Raw genomic sequence first — 16,862 nt, 5'->3', positions numbered from 1 at the left:
TATTGCAATAGGCTGCCTACTGACGCGGTTTTAGTTCCACACTCCACATAACCCTGACTTTCCCCTAGAAGGCAGGGTATCTTTTTAAGATATGATAGTTGACTAGTGAAAATCTGTTTGGTAAATTTTAATTCAAAAGGTCACCGCCTATACACAAAAGTCAACCGGAATCAAATTGAACAAAATTTATATACCAAAAATAAATGTTTGCTTAGCTGGGAAACAGACCTAACCGTAGGCTTAATTTTAGCTCTCTTTCCCTTGCTATCCCTTACTTATAAGGAAAGGGGAAGGAAATTTGTCGAATGTGGGCATGCATAGAATGAAAAATATTCTCTGTACCCTCCGTCTATTTAAGGTAGACACTATCTTTGCTGTATGTAGGCAGAGGTCGCTTTTTCGGCCAATTCAGATGGCCATTAATTCGTGTTCGTTACATTAAAATAAAAACTACTTGTCCATCTTTTTATATTGGTATACGTTTTGAAGCCACCACATTAACGTGGGACATGCAAAGGAGTTTCATTGTAAATTTGACACGACTTGGCACACGTGTAATAAACGATTAAAGTATAATAGTTGAGCCGTGTCCAATCAATAAATCGTATCAAGAGGGCTTATCATGAATATTCGTGAGAACATTTTCGTAACGTAATCGATAAATTTTGTATTATATTTCTGCAGTGCTCTTACCGGACGTGATGCACCAAGAAATCTCGTATAGTTGATGAAATTATGAATCTATTCTCGTAATTGTCATGCTTTTCGTAATAAACACTATGTGTATAAATAGAATACGCAGAGATAATGTGGTTATAATTAAACAGACGGTGTCTCTATTATTTATATAAGTCTGCATTTATTTGATTGATGATTCATTTTGTTATTGTAATGCGTATGAACTTTTCGTCTGCAATTCGTAATGATTTATGAATGACAATGTGAATGTCCTACACGTTCATTCGAAATAGTTGAATGACTTGCGGTTAGAGCGCACACACTTTTGACTAAAGTATAGCATTACCGTTTAGTCGCACTTTGATTCCTTTGAGCTTATAAGGAGGTGTGCACACTACTCCATTTTTTGTGTGCAACTAAACAGTTGAACAAACAACAATACAGCTGCGAAACAATCGACAATCGCACAACAGTTATGCGATTGTTTAGTCAAAGATGCGCGCCTGCTCTTATCGTCATTTGTTACAAACAAAAATAAATGAACGCGAAGCTTTAGGTTTATGTCAACAGTCGTTTAGAATTCGAACTGAAGACCGAAAATATACCTCTAATTGGTTTCTGAAGTTACCACTTATTTTATTACTAACTAGCTGTCCCCGTGCGGCTTCATCAGCATGAAATTATGAAAATTTTGTTTTATTGTTTACATTTGTCAAATAATCAATAGCAAATGTCAAAATGACATTCTATCTTGATGGTGGCAGGAACTTATGGTCTCTTTCCCACATTAGGTAAAATATTTACCCCCTAAATTTAATGGCGTGAAAATATATAGCCTAAGGAGTGATGTAATTGTCGGGCTTTTTATTAAAGATTGAATTATTCAAAAATATGCTGTAATTGCTGACATCTTGGGCAACAAAGAAGTGTTTGTTTACGCTTTATTATAATAGTATAGATGACACATTAGTGTAAGGTCGACCTATGTTTCAAGGTAGTAAAACTCTAATTACGTAAGTAACTAGTTACGACGGAAATGTATTTCATGAATTTATAACAAAAAAAACACTAATGGTTAAACGTAGCTGGCAAACCGGCCTTAAGCAGTGAACTATTGTGTGGAGATGACACTTATCTCTTAACATTAACAACTTAAATTTAAAAGCTTACTTTAAAAGTTCTTATATTATTACGTTACCTTCATATTACAAGTAGGTACTAATGCAGTAAAATTGTAAAAGCACTCAGTAAGTGGACAAGGTGAAGTTCGTGTGGGCGCTACCTCATCACCTAGATGGAGCTATGCGACCCTGCCGATACTGGACATGGTTAGGGTGACCATAATACATAATAAAATTTATAGTATACAGTGGTAAACGAATTATCGGACACTTGAATGCGATAGTAAAATAAAAAGAATACACCTTTGTAATTGCAGATAACTTTGCCTACCATTAAACGTTAGAGATGTAGACGCAAAGAAATATATATTTCCCGTTCTTATGCGTCATTTCCCTAATTAATTTCTGAAGGGTCCCTTCTTTTCGTTGTAACAAAAAAGTGGTTGAAAGGATGTTAACCCGCTATCTAAAAACTTTATATGAGGTTCTTTTCTGTGGAAAATACAAACCAAAATAACTTATCATTATCATATTATAGTTCCATTATTGTTAGGATAATATATAAGTAACAGTTTATATTTCCTATCGATCGCAAAATTTCACCTACACCACCAATACTTTCCAAAACTACTAGAAACAAACAATCGAATAATATCCCATACGTACAAGAGTCATGGTCACCGTAGCATGACGGCGAAGTGATCTCGGGTGTATTTTCAGTGATACAGCGAGGCGACGGCGACTGCGACGGCGTACGTACACGCCGGTGAGTCTGCCAGCCGGCCGAGCTTTGTAAAGAGTTGGCATGCAGACGCGGTATTAACCATTATACGACGAGCTTTCTCTAGTGGCCCGTTTCTAAGTTACATTTAACCATTCGTTAGTGTTTTAGTTTTAATTCTCAAGTGTCTCATGATTAGGGATATCTACGTAACTTACGCCTCATCAGGGATAAAGTTTGGATGTCCTATAATAATTTTGGGTAAATGTACTCTACATTTTAAATATTTGTGAGGGTCTATAATTACTTGGTTAATTTCTATTTATGGCTAGCTATGACCTGATGGTGATTTTACAATAGACTTCATGGACTTAGAATAAAACTGCTACAATGACAACTGCAAACAAGTATTAAAATTGAATAAAAGCTACAAAGATAAAGAGACCGTAGAAATTATGTATGGAATTTGTATAAGGATATAAAGGGAGTGAATTCGGAAATGACAGCTGATAGAGATGTATGGAACTGAAATAAAGGAAGTTTGGTATAAAACGTAGCTGTAAATTTAGTGTTTTTAAGGAATATCGCCGTCTATTCTTTGCCAGTTTTCCGGAGCTTCTGCGCATGTGTGTGTGACGTTACCCGCGTATTCTAACCTAAATACAAAAAGCGAGCTCCGTAGCGGACGGACGCGCCTCCCGTCGATTTGCAATTTAAAAATAAAACAAAATTTTCGCTTCGGTAACATTCCTTTAAACGTCCGTCGACGATTAACATTAGTGTAAAACATGTTTTCTTCTAATTGTGTGTAAAAATAGTGTTTGAAAGTGGTTTTAGTGGGTAATTGTTCGATGTATTTCGGCGACAAGTGACGACCCTGGCGTTGGGACAATCATTTTGGCGGCATATGACACATGGCCTATTTTTTGACACTATGTGTTTGCTATGAGTATAGTGTAGTGACGTCAACTTAAATGGTTCCTATTGGATCACAATATAAACGCCGTAGGTGAGTTATATTTGATCATCGATATATTATGTTTGTGGTAGGTGTAGACACGGTCTCTGAAGTCGTTAATTATACCTAGGGCTGTCACTTTTATCATTCCTACAATTTTCTTACGTTTATTCTTTTAGTTACAAATCTTTATAAATTTCCAACCATTGCTTGGATTTACAAGTATTTTTACTTTGTAAGTGGAGTCATTAATAAGAATCGTGTAATAAAAAATTAAGAGTACAATAAAACCAAAACATTCTCTTGTTAGTTTTAAATAGAATATATTGAAAAACTCGGGATTTACATAAGAATGTAGTACAAAATTATTCTCGAAACAACTTGTGAGAAATACACAAAGGTCAATCAATAGTGGAATTGTTTTTAGTACAGATTTTATAACAAGGTGGTGGGTTCGAATCCAAGCTTTAAGCTCAGTACAGATAGAAAGATACTTTTTTATATTGTTTTAAACAAATTATTGTTAACTATTTTAAAAAAAAATGCGAAAGTAATTTCTCTAGTCTAGTAACGTTTAAAATTATGTCGAATTTATATTGAAAAAGCACTTATTAGCGCTTAGTTATTTAAAATTCAATGCGATTAACACTTTGTTTGAGAGTAGCCTCAGTGGTAGAGAAGGTAAGGAGTAAAAGGTTAGCATGGGGGTATGTTATGAGGAGGGAATCGCATGTTACAAGAACGTTAGTTACGAGTGTGGTACACCGGTAGAGGTAGACATAGAAAGAGATGGATTGCGTGAAAGGTGACATGATCAAGGGAGTGATGACTGAGATGACGTATGATAGAGTTATTTGGAGGACAAAAAGCTGTTGCGCCGACCCTACGGAACTATGATGATGATGATAATGATGATAAATGTGATTAAGACTTAAAAAAAAGTAAAAGAATCGATTAATTTATTACAATACATATTTATATATGAAGACGGTTGAGTGGACGTTTTTCAGTAACGTTATTGTGGACTTGATAAATATTTATGGGGGGAAGCCGCTTTCACCCCCAAACTCGTAAATGGACGAAAGTAGGGTGGAAGACGGGGTGGGTAAGTTTAATTAATGCGAGGAACGATGGCGTTTTCGTCAATTAATTTACGATATTGACATTTTTACGTTGGTGGTATTTAATATTTCTGTAGGGAGTATTTATAATTGATTTTCAGCGCTTATTTGTGTAGTTTTAGTGTTAGATTTATAGTTTTAAAACTATTTAATAGAAAAAAAAGCAATGTTACCTTATACATTTATTACTTAGTTAGACTTATTTATTACTTTCAATAACTAATTAAAAATCTAGAAGCATCTACTACATTCACAAACTAGCTTTTGCTTGTGACTCGATCCGCGTAAAGTTAAAAAAGTAAGAAGTCAATGTAGTCTTCCAGACTATGCTCTAATTCTATGCCAAATTTAATGGAGATCCGTTCAGCTAGGCAGCAAACTCTAACAAACATCTATATAAACATTTGAATTTATAATGTTATTAGCTTTCGCCCGCGACTCCGTCCGCGTGGAATTAAAAAAAAACAAAAGTGAGTAGCCTATGTGTTCTTCCAGACTACCCTCCACATCTATACCAAATTCCATCAAAATCCGTTCAGCCGTTTAGGCTACAAACTCTAACAAACATCCATCCATCCATCCATGTAAACTTTCGCATTTATAATATTAGTAAGAAGTAAGATAATATTAGTAAGATCCATATGAAATATAACAATTGTATGTATATTATCTATATGCTCCTGAAGTAGTCAGATTTTGATATAATTTTAATTCTTAGGACGCCGGAGAAAGTTCGACGCTTAAAAATGTTATTAAAGTAAATTAGGATTCAGTTTTTTATTTTCCTTGTAAACGTGATATTTTTTCGTCACGAAAAGCCCCTCCTATGCGTCAAAAGTTTTCGTTTCATGATTAGGAAGCATAAAAATGTGTGCTTAAGTCATAATGTCATTAAATTACTTTGACTATAGATAAACGGACTAAGCAAAAAGCCGCTGTCGTGCAAAATGAATTCTGCCTACTGTCATGCAAAGTGGAGTTTAAAAACAATTATACATAGCACAAAAACAAGTTTAGAAATTATTATAAACTAGGTGTTTCCCGCGACATCGTCCGCGTAGTATTAATGATAATAAAAACTACGTCAGACTAAGATGAACTCAATTGTTACTTCACACTATGTTTGATATATGTGCCAAATTTCAATAAAATACACTGAACCATTGCAGAAATATCGAGTAAACACGAAAAAACAAAATTATTGTATCCCACGGGAACTGTAACTATTACCAGGATAAAAAGTAGCCCATGGGTTCTTCCAGACTATCCCCATCTGTGCCAAATTTTATCAAGATAGCAAGTCAGCAGCATTCAGTAGCATATCAGCAGTTTAGGCTACAAACTCCGACAAACATCCATCCATCTAAACTTTCACTATCATCATCATCAACTTCCCTTATTCCACGGAGGGTCGGCACAGTATATGCTGCTCTTCCATACATTTCAATCAGCCGTCATATCTGAATCCACTCCCTTCTTTAACACAATCCATCCATACTTTCTTCGGTCTTCCGCTTCCATCACTATAATTTGTATTTAACGAATGTGTGAGATCCTGTCATTAAATGTCAAAGTTTCTTTCCCGTACAGTGACAGTGCCTGGTCAGTGTCAATTCTATTTCTGAACGTATCTCGGTCACGCGGTCTCTTTTATTTTCAGAATGGCATTAACTATTATTTTACCTGAGTGTTGTAATTTAAAATCTGGGCCATATCAATTCAATGTTATATAGAATAACTAGCTTTCGCCCGCGACTCCGACCGCGCGGAATTAAAAACAAAAGCAAGTAGCCAGTGTTCTTCCAGACTATCCTCTACATACGAGTATATGCCGAATTTCGGAATCTCTTCAGCCGTTTAGGCTACAAACTCTAACAAGCATCCATCTAAACTTTCGCATTTATAATATTAGTAAGATTAGATTATCTTTTTAAATTTATAATATAGCTTTTATCGATATTTCAAAATTTTCTCGCCCCTTCCTACTTATATATCTATAGATTATATGTCTATGATTGTCATAAGTCACTAGGAGACTGCTATAATCATTAGTAGACTTCGAGTTAGTAACATGATACTTTGGTATTTTAAAGTTAAGGAGACTATTTCCAACTTAAGTTAATGCTAAGTCAAAGGGACAATTAAAGTCAAGTGACCCTTTATTTTAAGATCGTAGATAAATCATGTTCCGTTTCTCTTTTTAACAAAACTGTGTTTAATTTTGACGATAGAATGAAACGTTAATATTCAAGCTAACAAGTTAAAGAAACTTAACTTATTAAGTTATTGCAGGTTTAGTTCAGAATAGTTTCTCTTACGATAAATTGCAGTAAATGTAAAGGTTATTGATTTTTTATGTTATAACTAGCGATCCGACCAGACTTCGTACAGGCAATGCTGATACCAAAATGCGTTTTATACATCACATTAGAAACCTCTAAAATTATCAGTATTTCTCTAATTTATACATCTATTTTACTAATATAATAAATGCTAAAGTTTAGATGGATGGATGTTTGTTGGAGTTTGTAGTCTAAATGGCAGAAAGGATATCGTTGAAATTAGGTACAGATGTAGAGGATAGTCTGAAAGAAGACATAAGCTACTTTTGTTTTATTTTAATTCCAAGCACAAGGAGTCGCGGGCAAAAGTTATACATGTAAACCTTCCTCTTGTATCATTATTAAAAACTGAAAAACATTTCGTTGCGTTTCAAACATCTAATAAAGCATACATACGGACAGATAGTGGGATTTATTTTTTATATTAACATAGCTTAGTTTTAAGTTAGTTTTAATTTTAATTGTAATGGTACAATATTTGTTTTCAATAAATTATTTCTATTCTTTTATAGCTATCGTCTTCAGGTTCTTAACCTTTTTTTTCATAAATTAACCCTTGTATATCGTCTCAAAACCCCACAGTAATAATATCTCAGAATATCACAGTCTGGGTTCACGTCTACTGTAAGGGCGTTCACAATTACATTACGCAGCTATAAATACAAGCTATTCGATTCAACTCTGTGACCCCAATTCGTAATCTCGGAAAGTACGTTCTTATAAGATCTTGTTGCTCGAGACTTCATCCGCGTGAAAGTAAAAAAGTAAGTAGCCTGTGTGTTCTTCCAGACTATCCTTGACATCTGTGCCAAAATTCATTAAGATTTGTTAACAAACATCCATCCATCTAAACTTTTGTATTTATATTAGTAAGTAGGTAGGATTATAAAGATAATTGGATGTTTATAACTAACTAGCTGTTCCCGTGCGACTTCATCTGCATGAAATTATGAAAATTTTATTTTACTGTTTACATTTGTCATATTATCAATTACAAATATCAAAATGACATGACATGATGACAACCTTGCTTCCTTGATGTTGGCAATAACTTATGGTCTCTTTCCCACATTAGAGTTTTTATCCAAAATATTAACTTAAGTTTAATGGCGTGAAAATATATAGCCTAAAGCGTGACGTGAGTGTAGGGCTTTTTATTATAAAAAGAATTATACAAAAATATGCTGTAGTTGCTGACATCTTAGGCAACAAAGAAGTGTGTGTTTACGCTTTATTATAATAGTATAGATTATACATATGTATACAAGAAATCCTTTATCACAAAGTGTAAATGTCAAAACAATATCAAAGAGATCTGATTCATGGTCGAGAACCGTTAATGCAACTCAGTGTACATGTTTTTGAGTGTACACGTGTTCTATTAACAGACAGTGCATTCCGTGGACCAGACCCTAGTTATTTTAGCACTTGTTACAAGCAGTTCCGCTTTTGATCTTGTGTAAGTATTAAATAGCATTGGTCGTAGTATAGAAAACCAAAGTTGATTCGACGTTACAGGAATCCCCCTGTATAACATGTTTTTAAGAGGGCAATCTATAGCGTTATAGGGGTTCTTGTAAAAATTGTTAGGAATATTCGTATTGTAGGTTATTTACGCGATATATGAGCTGGGGAAAGCTAGTTTGAAATATAATACGTCGCCCGTGACTCCGACTTTTACATAGGCAAGGTTTTTTTTTTATTTTTTAATATCACGCGGGCGGAGTCGCGAGCAACAGCTAATATTAAATATAGGTACAAAAACAGTTATTCTGTTAAGCCGTCTACACACAGTTGTAACGGCACAATTATAACTAAATGTGTGTTGCCAGCTTTAGAGTTTTATAAACTACAAAATGATACGTTTTAAAAAAGGTTTGTATTCTGTTCGCGGTATTTAAAACACTTTATAGCTGTCAAAGTATTTATAAACAATTCTCAAATTCTTACAAAGAGGAAATGATTGTTTATTAAATGGTTTTATTTAACTTGCCCTGTTTATTTAAACGAGTAAGAGAAGAAACTACTGATTTATTAATTTAACATAGATTACTAATATTATAAATGCGAGTTTAGATAGATAGATGTTTGTTAGAGTTTGTAGTCTGAACGTCTGAAAGGATCTCCATAAAATTCGGCACAGATGTAGAGCATATTCTGGAAGAACACACAGGCTACTTTTTATCCCGAAAATAAGTACGGTTCCCGTGGGATTCATTAATTTTGTTTTTTAATGTTTACTCGATAATTCTGCAACGGTTCAACTTATGTTATTGAAATTTGGCACAGATATAAAACAAAGTCTGGAGTACACATGAGATAAGGTTCGTTTAACATAAAAGAAATATTTCTAAATACTAGGGATACATAAAAATCATATTACAAAAAAGTGTCCTTTACTCAGACGAATTTGATTTTTTATGTGAATGAACTCAAAAACTAATGGCCCAATTAAAAAATTAAAACTGAACTAGATTAAAACTGAATAATATAAGCTATGTTATTAGGATTTTTTATTCTGTGCGAAGTCGGGAGCAAGTAATAAGTTAAAAAAGTTGAAATTTTTTTATCTGTATTCATATTTAATTTAGTTTTTAAACTTAAAACACCGCATGGGAATGAAAAAAATAACACTGGGATATTAAGCTAGTATATAACCACTAGTATTATACATATAAAATTGTATTTTACAAAGCATAGATAATACAATAACATACTACGAGCACATTTCGTTACAATAACGAACGTACATTTCTAACAAATATAGACTTACGTTAAACCGGGTTTAAATAATAGTTCCTCTCGTACGGAATTATCTCGTGCTCAACATTCCGACTGTAACAGACGTTGGTATTTTTAGTTTCAATGCTTTAACAATCATCAAACTTTGATAACGTTAAAAAGCGTGTTTGTTTGTAAATGAAATAGATGGCGCCTGCTACTACTGTGTGTTGCACTGATCTTTAAATGGACAGGCTATCTATGGTATTTTATTTTCAACTAGCTTTAAAAAACAAAAGTGAATAGCCCATGTGTTCTTCCAGACTATCCTTTACGTCCATGTCAAATATTATGAAGCTCCGACCAGCTATTTAGGCTACAAGCTCTAACAAACATCCATCAATCTAAATTTTTACATTTATAATATTAATAAGATAGTAAAATAGCCCTGATGGTTGTTGTTAAAAGTTTTCGAAGTAAAAGTGTTAGATTTAATTCTAATTAATATAATAAACGAAGGAACTGTTATATCTAACAACCTTCATAAATGTCTATGACTAGCTGTGGCTCGTGATGTCACCCGCGTGAATTAAAAAAAAATAACACAAAACACATATATTACTCACAGATAAAATACCTTACTAACAATGAAAGAATTTTTAAAATCGACCAAGCAGTTTTTGAGTTATTTCATTGCATACAAAAATACAAATCTTCCCTCTTTATAATATTAGTATAGATTGAACATTCTTGGTTTTAATCAGAAAATTTAACCAGTAGGTCATGAATCTCTTCTGTCATATAACATCTTTTTATTTTTTTCATTTCGCGCGAAGAGTCGCGGGCATAGCTTGTACTTAATGTCAATTGAGATATTAACGATTGTCTATCAACAGTGTGAACTAACGCTAAAGCTTAGAAAGGTCCCGCTAATCAGATAAACTGTTCCACTGTTACTTTAATATTCGCCGTATAGATAAAGCTTCAAGGACGCAAAAATCAATATGTTGTATAATTATGAAATTGTTAAACAGATAAGATATAAGCGGGAGCTTATTTGATACGCCTGCTTGAACTGAAAAGTGGAGAATGGAAAGTTAGTTTCACTATGAAATCGATAGTTAAATTATAGATTACTAGCTGTTCCCGTGCGGCGTCATCCGCATGAAATTATGAAAATTTTATCAATATATTGATAGCAAATGTCAAAATGACATGACATAAGAAACCTTGGCAATCTTGCTACCTTGATGTTGGCAGCAACTTATGGTCTCTTTCCCACGTTAAGGTTTTTATCCAAAATATTTACCCCTTAAGTTTAATAGCGTGAAAATATATAACCTAAAGCGTGACGTAAGTGTAGGGCTTTTTATTACGAAAAGAATTATTCAAAAATATGCTATAATTGCTGACATCTTAAGCAACAAAGAAGTGTGTGTTTACGCTTTATTATAATAGTATAGATAGCTATAAGTATGGAAAATCATCAACTTGCAAGTCCCTACGAAGGGTCCTCACAGTATGCATCCATACATCTCTATCAGCTGTTATAATTAAATTCACTCCCTTATACTTATTGACCGACTTCCCAAAAGAAGGAGGAATTCGTCTGTATGTTTTTTTAATGCGTGTTATACACAATCCACACTTCGGTCTTTGTCTGCCTTCACCCAAATTCAATCTTAACAAAACATGAAGCTCTTGCATGTATAACATCATAACTACCTTTTACTCATGACTTCGCTTGCACGGATTAAATAATCAAATAATATAGCCTATGTCACGCAGTTATGATGTAGTATTTTTTTTTAGAACATAAGGTGGCAAACGAGCAAGCGGCCACCAGAATCCGCCAAAATGGCGAAGCGACCGCTGCCCATAGACATCCGCGATCGCAAATGCGTTGCCTACCTTTATTCGACAGAGGAGTAGACGCACATAAAGAGGATATTGCCCCTTCCTATGCATCTCCTCCACCGTCAAATCCACTTCCCCTTTCCATCCTCTCCTTATAAGAAAAGGGTGGTAAAGAGAAAAGGACTTAAATTAGGCCTAAATTCTAATGGTGAAAGAATTTTTGAAATTGGTTCTGCAGTTTTTGAGGTTATCCGTTACATAAAAACATACAAATATTTTCTTTTTATAATATTAGTATAGTATAGACAAAGTTCTGGCGACATTTGAAAATTAAAAACAATATGTTAAACGTCCAGTGAAGAATTCAGATGACCAAACAGTGCGGTTCAATTGTTTTTCCACTAGTATTAGATGTCTCTTTCGTTCTCTTTAAAACAAAGTGAGATGAAGATATATTTGTTCAAGTATTCCAGTGGAAACTGACTGTTAAAAAGTATAACATGTCAAAGTAAACATATAACTACGTCAATGCACTTGAGCGATATCCAAGATCTTGTAGATTTGAACATACGGTACAGTCGATCACAGAATGGTTACCAACATTAAAATATTATGAAAAACGGATTACTGATATTAAACTATAGAGATTTAAGTCTGATATTCATATTACTGTTTAAAAAATTAATTAATACATACATCTATGCTAACATTATAAAAAGGAAACATTTGTTTATTATTTGTAATGAAATTTCTTAAAACTACTGGGCCGATTTAAAAATAATCTTTCAACGTTAGAAAGGTTATCTATCAGTAACATAGATTTTTTTATTTCACGCGGACGAAGTCGCGAGCAACAGCTAGTTGTTAATAAACGTTTGAACTACATACATTTTAAAGAACTTTGAGGTTAGAGAATTTGAATGTGCCTTTTCATTAAAATAAATTTAAAAAGTTTTCCTTTTAACAAAAACTTGAGGTTCGTAAATAACAAACACACACATAATATAATTAAGACTCAGTTATTTTAGTTAGTCAATAAATAAAAACATATGAAATGTTAAATCAATCTATGAAAAGCACTTATGAATGTGACTGTACATTGATAGTGTCGAAATGACTTCTATTTGCGATTTATGTTTATTAAATATAGATTCAAGACAACTGTGTGGAACAATTAATACCACCTTGCAGCTTTATTGAACATAACAACAGTAATAAACGTAAAAAACAATAAGCCCGACTGCCTCTGCTTTATAAAGAGGAAAGATTTGTATTTTTGTATGTATTGCAATAACTAAAAAAGTAATGGACCGATTTAAAAAATTCTTGCACCATTAAAAAGCTACGTTATCACTGAACTAGCAGTTCCTATGCGGCGTCATCCGCATGAAATTATAAAAACTTTATTATATTTTATTGTTTACATTTATCAAATTCTCAATTGCAAATGTCAAAATACCAATTACCTTACTACGGCAATCTTGTATCCTTGATGTTGGTTGCAGCTTATGGTCTCTTTCCCACAGGGTTTTTATCCAATTTATTTATCCCCTAAGTTTAATAGCGTGAAAATATATAGCGTACAGTGACGTAAGTGTAGAGGTTTTTATTAAAAAAAATATTCAAAAATATGCTGCAATTGCTGACATCTTAGGCAACAAAGAGGTCTGTGTTTACGCTTTATTATATTAGTATAGAAGTATGGATAACATAGGCTGTTTTAATTTTTTTTTATTTCACGTGGACGAAGTCACGTGCTAGTAATAAATATAGGTAATGATAGAAATTATAAATACAATTTGTGAATGAATAACGAGGTGATCAACCTGGGTAGCGGCCAATGATCTTTGTATCAAATGTATATCGATTCTTTCGTGTACTATTATTTACAACCGACTATCGATGTGTTTAAATATAGCTTTTTGTTACACATTTTGACATCTACTTTATTTATAACAATTCTATTATTTTTTTGTGGCAGAAATGCGAATGTTAAGATGGATTAACACTAACACAAGATAGGAAATGAAAATATTAGAGGAAGTTTGATAGTTGAGAAAAGGAGTAAAAGGTTAGAGTGGTATGGGTATGTTATGAGAAGGGATGAATTGCATGTATCAAAAAAGACGTAAGTTATGAATGTAGAGGGGTACACCGGTAGAGGTAGACGTAGAAAGAGATGGATTGCGTGAAAGGTGGCATGATCAAGAAGGGAGTGACTGAGATGATGGATGATTGAGTTATTTGGAGGACGAAAACTCGGTGCGCTGACCCTACGGGAGTAGGATGGGGGGATGATGATAATAATGAATTCTATTAATTTTTAATTACAGAGGCTACCTCGATCTTTAACTTACAGATCGATCCGTAATTTCAGTCGTCTCTTTTTGATGATCTGCAGATCAGTTCATAGTTCGTATGGGTGAATCAGATCAATGCCCGGGTTAACAGATTTGTTCAATTCAATATGATAGGCGCGTATGTGCTGGGCAGTTCGAGTCATCATCTCCCATAGTTATACATATCGTGTTGTTTTGAGCTTGTAACTTAGTTGAGTTGTAGCTCAATGTATCAAGGGTTTGCAAACTTACCTTTTACATCAATTCAGAGGTGATTAATATATGTCCATGCTCTTATTCGTAGGACCTTTCATTAGGCCTTTACCACGATCTCAGGAAGACGGCAACCTAAAACCTTTGTTGCCGTAACATCGTGGAGCCAGGGAGGGTTTGAGTGCCGAAGGTTCCGGTGTGTTCCTTGGAGATCCTGGAACCTTTGTCAATGTCACTAGAGGATTACCAGGGCTAAAGGAGGGGATTTTAGTAGGTCAAATCCTACATAACCCTGCCTTCCCCCCAGAAGGCAAGGTATATTTTGAAGATTTCCCCCCGACATAAAAAAGTCATACCTTTATCAATGTGTCTAAGTTTAAGTATTACGTCTGATTCCAGTAACTCAGGCTATTAAATCTTTGTGAATAGCAGACAGAGTGCGTGTTGCTACAGACAGGGTAATGAAGTGCGCCAAATGGGTCAAGATTAGTCGATGTTTATTCAAATATCTGACGCGTATTAATTGTACGAATATTATACCGGGATTTGTTTGTAAGCGTTCAATTTATTTTTTTGCGTAATGGCCACACACACTTCGACAGGACAGTTGGATAAATGCGCTGGCCAGGAATAGTTTATAAATGACGCTTATTAGTGTTCACATTGTCGTTAGATTAGCAGTTATTGAGTGCTTTTGACTAAATGTACTGGCTGGGTGTAAACCGCGCATAAATGGGAATACACGTGACATTAAAATGGAACAATAATAAAAAAATAATTCTCTCTCCTCCATTTTTAGGATTGTTTTCATTATTCATTTTCTACGTGGACAAAGTCGTGAGCGGTAATTAGTATAGAGAAAAAGTTAAAGCTAAATAATTATTTTATTTTTGACAACCCTATCGAAATCGGCAAGCGATGGAAAACTTTTAAGCTTTGTTTTCAATCATTTGTATCGTCGGGCGCCGAGATGTTTATTACGACTGTCTCGGTACTGTTAAAATAAACGCAGAACTCCACTGTTGTTACACTTTGTAGTACATATTGCAGTCTGTATTATATCAAAGCATAAAAATTCGGTTAGTAAATTTTCATTTATACTAATCTTACTAATATTATAAATGCGAAAGTTTAGATGGATGGATGGTTGGATGTATGGATGTTTGTTAGAGTTTGTAGGCTAAACGGCTGAATAGATTTTTATGAAATTTGGTACAGATGTAGATGATAGTCTGGAAGAACATATAGGCTACTCACTTTTGTGTTTTTTTTTTTAAATTCCACGCGGATGGAGTCGCGGGCGAAAGCTAGTATTATATAATGGAAAAATTTGTAGTTTTGTATGTATTGAAATAACTCAAATTATTTCAAAAATTCTTACACCATTAAAAAGCTACGTTAGTGGGTAACATAAGGTATAATTTGTAACTTCACGCGAGCGAAGTTGCGAGCGACAGCTAGTAATAAATAAAAATAATGAAAGTTATACCAATTTCTTTCATAACAAAACACAGCAGTGAAATTATACGGCGATAAAACTAAATTCGTAATAGATTTTATATTGTTTGCTATTGTTTTAAAACTATTAGGTAAATGGTTTAGCAGTCGCTAGTATACGAGTATAATGTATTTCACGTGTATATAACACTTTTTATACATGGTTATAGTAATTAACCTATCAATTCAACTAAACCCCATTCTTAATTAGATTGGCTCTTATAGTGTCTAAATAATTTAGATTAGTTTGATAGACGCATATGAAGTACCGAATTCAATTTATATGAAGTCAAATGCCATACTTAATAGACAGGTATCGTAGTGACGAACAAACACACATAGCGTACAATTTTGAACTATCGATATTCGGTTTAAATAATTATCAAACTCAACTAAAATTACTATTTTCTTATTCACTAATTTAGAGTACAATTCTAGTATTGATTATAGTGTAGAGAATTAAGCGATGACATAATAGCGAAATTTAATTCGATTATGTACGGCTGTAGTAGTAATAGATATTTATTTACTCTCATTTGTTATGGTCATTATTAATTTGAGAAAACAGTGTTTTTTCTTTCATAAGTTATAACTATAAATCTGTCGATTCCAACTTCTATCAGAATCAAAATCGAAAATCGAAAAGATTCATGACTGATTTCACACAACCCATCCCTACTAAATTTAAAATGAATTGTCAAACTAATCTAAATTATTTAGACAAACTATAGTACGTCAAATACATTTTCAGTTTTTGTAAAAACCGCTATATTTACTCATCTCAAAATAGAGATAATATCTTAGATGATGAACAGACTGGACTATTACTCCAAATGGCGTGAATATTCGAATATTTAATATAGTATATGGGGTTGTGTGTTGCATAAATTGTATGGAGGCGATACGTGATGGTAATACAAACAGAATCGACCTCGTTTGACAATACGAACTCTGCTGACCCGGGTGTGGTTGTCCTTTGCAGTATTTTTAGATTACTACATTAAAATGATTAAAATTATAAAGTTGCATTGTTTACATCTTAATTATATTATAAACTAGTTTTCACTCGTGACTCTGTCCGCGTGGATTTAAAAAAGCAAAAGTTAGTTGCCTATGTGTCCTTTAAGAACATGCCCTACATGTATGCCAAATTGCATGAAGATTTTCTTTTTAAAGTTGTTTTGTCTCCGTCTGGCTGGCTTTTATATGTCGGAGTTGGGTCTTTCTCCCCGACATCTTTGCTACCGAGTCTTGGTTTCGTGGGCGTCATTTGGGTGAAGTGCGAGCATTAAAA

General features: G+C 33.7%; 1 protein-coding gene across 4 annotated transcripts in view; it reads left to right on the top strand.

Moving 5' to 3' along the window:
• The first annotated feature begins 3,203 nt into the window (after positions 1-3,203).
• LOC106111420 (muscle calcium channel subunit alpha-1-like) overlaps positions 3,204-16,862 on the top strand; it is a 47,651-nt gene continuing 33,992 nt past the window's right edge. For all 4 annotated transcript variants that reach the window (XM_013293509.1, XM_013293508.1, XM_013293507.1 and 1 more), the window contains exon 1: positions 3,204-3,529. The gene's annotated coding sequence lies outside the window, so the exon portion shown is untranslated. The remainder of the gene's footprint in view (positions 3,530-16,862) is intronic.

The sequence above is a fragment of the Papilio polytes genome, unplaced genomic scaffold, assembly GCF_000836215.1.
Source record: "Papilio polytes unplaced genomic scaffold, Ppol_1.0 DF824169.1, whole genome shotgun sequence".
NCBI lineage: Eukaryota > Metazoa > Arthropoda > Insecta > Lepidoptera > Papilionidae > Papilio > Papilio polytes.
The sequence above is the reverse complement of the archived record's forward strand: the minus strand, read 5'-3'. Positions and strand labels throughout refer to the sequence as shown.